This window comes from Vigna radiata, chromosome 6 (genome assembly GCF_000741045.1).
Source record: "Vigna radiata var. radiata cultivar VC1973A chromosome 6, Vradiata_ver6, whole genome shotgun sequence".
NCBI lineage: Eukaryota > Viridiplantae > Streptophyta > Magnoliopsida > Fabales > Fabaceae > Vigna > Vigna radiata.
The window spans coordinates 19,191,097-19,195,388 of NC_028356.1; the positions used below are offsets into that span (position 1 = coordinate 19,191,097).

The following is a 4,292-nucleotide window of genomic DNA, read 5'->3' on the forward strand; positions in this document are numbered from 1 at the left end:
TTAGAATAAATCTACATTAGGTGAATTGAAAAATTCTCACCTTAAAAGTTCACTTTTTAGGTACTTAAAACTCAAACTTTGAGTTTTAGCTTATTCTTTGCTTTTCACCACTTTCCTACCTTTATTAGACTAAGTTAGACTTGTTAGGATGTTTACATACCTTAGAATAAGTCTACATTAGGTGAATTCACAATACAATTTTGATGATCTCAATTCATATATACCGCTCAAAGAAAGAGACCTGGTTGACAACTGCAACAGAGGTTTTGATGGGGTGGAGAGGTGGTAATGAGTGTGTGATATGCAATGGTGTGTTATACTTTTTAGTCTACTTAGCTGGGGGTGTTCCTTCAGAAAGTAGGCATGCACTGATTGCATATAATATTTCTAATCTCACTTCTCAACCTACCTTGAGAAGGAGTTTTATTGTTGCACCCTATTCACTAACATGTGGCCGGTTGATGAATATGAAGGAAAAACTTGTAATGGTGGGAGGAATTGGTAAGCAGGATAGACCTGACATACTAAAAGGAATTGGCATATGGGTTCTTAATGATAGGAAGTCGGAAGAGATTGTACGAATTCCCCATAGATACTTCCAAGGCTTTGGGGAGTTTGATGATGTTTTTGCTAGCAGTGGTACTGATGATCAAATATATATCTAAAGTTATGGATCTCCAGCACTCCTCACATTTGATTGGAACCTTAAACAATGGAAATGGTCATAGAAATGCCCTGTATCAAAGAGGTTCCCTCTACAACTATTCACTAGTTTTTACTTTGAGCCTAGGCTTGAAATTGCTCCATAGGTTGCTCTTCAAACAATCATCAGCTGCGCTACTATTATTAGTATTGACACATTATTTGATTCATGCCAACTTGAAAGGGTCTGTGATGGTTGGTGGAGAAGTGAGGTCCACGCCTGCTATGACAAAGGTGGGTTTTCCTTGGTGGAGATGTGACAAATAAAGTTGTTTTTAATGATTTTAATTGTGTTTAAACCATATGATTGAACAGTTTTTAGCTTATCACCATGCTAGCTTTGCTTTGAATCACCATTTCGAATTTAATTTCACCTAGTTCATTGATGGGTGTTGCAGCTCATACAAATTTGATTGCATATGAGAAATGCAGTATAGCTAGGAAGTGACTCCTAGGTCGTCTCTCAAGGACCAACTACGGTTCGAGTATTAAGTCACACACGAAGTGGGGGGGGGGGAGTTGTGAAAGGTTTGTGAATGCGGATGAATCAAATTAAAACACAAATGTAAACAAAAAGGTAAAAACGGAATCAAATACAAAATAAAAATGGTTGGTCATTAACTCAATTACTATGCTTTCAATCCCAGATTAAAGACAAGTACACACTACTCTAATCCAAATCCGACACGAATCATCCAACTAAGCGAAGGCTAATTCGGTCTTCAAAATTACAGACTAAGCGAATACAATGCACAAATTTAATCAGTCACCCACCATACAGTCTAATCAACTAAGCGAAGAATTGACACCGTGGAGACAACTAAGCGTATACCTAATCACAGGCAGACAACAGATTAAATATTGAGCAGAATTAAAGCAACAGTATGGCAATTAAAATTTAAAAGTCTCAGGGAAGCAAAGTAATTTTATTAATAACAACCAGCTAACCTAAGCTATCATGACGATTAAATTATCACTACCAACATACTAGACAACATTAAACTAAAAGAAAATGTCCATCCTAACACTGTAGTAACAAACATTTAGCACAGTTAAAATTATTTAAATGCTACACTAAATTAAAGAGATAAAAACCAAGTAAACATAATTTAAAAGCTCAAGAAATAAACAACATAATTTTCTTCTACCATTCACGTGACCTCTTGCACACCATGTGATGCACTCTCTTTTTTCCAAAATGAAATAAAATCTCTCATTAAAGTGAATAAAACCGTGTGTGTTGCTCCCTCTTTCTCAATTAACGTGTTTCTCTCTTCAAAGAAAAGTCAACAATACTTGGCATGAGCAATACTTTGCTGCAATGTTAAAACACTCTTCACGACAATTGCTTCAAAGTATGAGGGGAATTAATGCAAATGCAACCATTAACCAAAAAGAAAAAAAAAGAACATATTATAGCTAGAAAAGTAGATGCCTCCTAGAAATGCTATAATGAAGAAAGTTGCAAAGAAAAAGTACACTGCTAATAAATGAAGTGATTAGAAATATAGAAAAGCAATGTAGAGCATTGATAAACGTGAAAGATGAATTGGTAAAGTGGTTTCATGAAGCATAGTCTTCAATGTTCAAGCACTCAACAAGTAAGAAACAATATACATTCATGGCCAAGCTTTGCAATGCAAGATAAAACAAAAAGAAATCTCCTTGGAGGTCGTGACCTGACCCCATCTTTCCTTCTCTTCTCCCAAGGCTAATGAAAGTCAACAAAATGAAGCAAAACATACTCCTTCACGGCAGCAACACTCACATTTGTGGAATAGAAAATGAAAATAACATTGCAAGGGCACAAGTACCGACGTCAATCACTCTTTCATCCAACCATAATCCTTCAAGGTCAACATGATTCAAAGGAAATTTCAATGCAATAAAAAAAGTGATTCAGCCAAGAGAATTGCCTCTGCACCGTTCCAGCCACCACAAATTCTCGCTGCAGCCGAGAAGCCCCTCCCTAAAAACGCTGCAACAATTTTTTTTAGCAACTGACGGCTGCGTTTTTTTATCCCTAGGACCATGTGTCCTAAAATTAGGTGGGGTTCACCCTAAAAAATAAAACCCTAGGGTGCCAAGTGTCCTACATTTTTGGACCCTCATATTTTTGCCAACAATGGCCCATTGTGCACAAGCTTGTCCAAAAAGTTTAAACAATTAAATTACAATATAACTAAAAATTTAAAATTTCTAAATTTGATAGTCTTGAATTTATTTGGTGTCCTTCAAATGTCCCAAATGGTGTTTCCAAAATTTTTCCTGAAAATAATAATGCAAATAATTAGCTCAGAAAATTCAAATTAATTAAAATTAGAATTTCCGGTCAAATTAAGCATAATTAGGAAAAATGTGAAAAAACCGGACAATTAAGCAGAATTCCCTGATTAATTCTAGCACAATAAACTAAGTGAAATCAATAAAATATCGACTCATCATTCATATTTTCCAGCTTGGTTCAATGTTAATACCTATTTCAAAATTGTTTGCATTGTTGTCTGGTCATTTGTTTCACTAAAACTCACTTTAGGGTGTCAGGTTGCTTATTTTCCTGCATAACAGGCTGTTAGGAGGTCATTTTCTGATATATGTTGTTATAGTACCAATTCCCAGCTTAAGCAAATCTAATTTCATAATGTAAAGTTGTTGGAATTGATTAATTGACCTTAGAGCAACTTATGTGCATTTTCACATCTCAAAAACCCATTCTGAGTTCATTTTTGGTATAAGTGGATGTTGTCAAGTCTGATTTTAATTTCACATTGCAAATACACTTGGTTGGATTGAGTAAAAGCCTAAAATCAACAAAAAGAATGTACAACAAGCTTCAAAGAATGAAAATATGTGTCAAAGGTTGTTTTTATACTGAACTTTCGTTTTTGCATTTGAATATTTGTTTTAATCATTGATCCATTATTGTTATCATATATGAATAATGTTTTAATGCTCAATTTCAGTTTTAGTTTTTGATTTCTAGTTCTTACCCATCTTTTTAAACTTTTTTACAACTTAGAAACTCAACATGATATAAATAATACTTGTGAGTTAGAGAAACTTCTTAGAAAAGGATTGGGAGTGAAGGATATAATAAGTTGATAGATGTCAAAAGCCACCCAATACAATAGTTTATGGATTGAAGCTGCAACCTCTTTTTCTTCATTCTCTCTTTCTTGTGGGCATTTTGTTGCATGGTTTTTTTAGGCAGAGGTTTTTTCTTGCACGGTTTTGTCTCCTCCTGGTGAGACTGAGTTAGAGGAGATTACACTTTCATCTCCTTCACCAGACTCTTTGACACAACTTTCTTTAGAAGGGTTTAGCTCAAAGCCAAATAGTCAAAGAAAGATGGGCACTAACTTTGTAACATATCTACTACTGTACTAAAATGCATATCTAATTATTTTACTGAGTAGCCAATTACTTCATTGCTTCATGTATTGTCTGTTGGTATCGTAGTAGGTAATTTTCGAAAAGTATTGCGCAGCGGAAATAATACTCAGAGAGCGTAAAGCGTAATAAGTCACAGTTGAAACGAATTTAGCCTTTTTTTATAAAAAACAATTTTCTTTCAGAAAATTTACCAAGCA

At 34.6% G+C, this 4,292-nt stretch overlaps 1 pseudogene; it reads left to right on the top strand.

Moving 5' to 3' along the window:
* Positions 1–258: 258 nt before the first annotated feature.
* LOC106764591 lies at positions 259–809 on the top strand (annotated as a pseudogene).
* Positions 810–4,292: the final 3,483 nt, after the last annotated feature.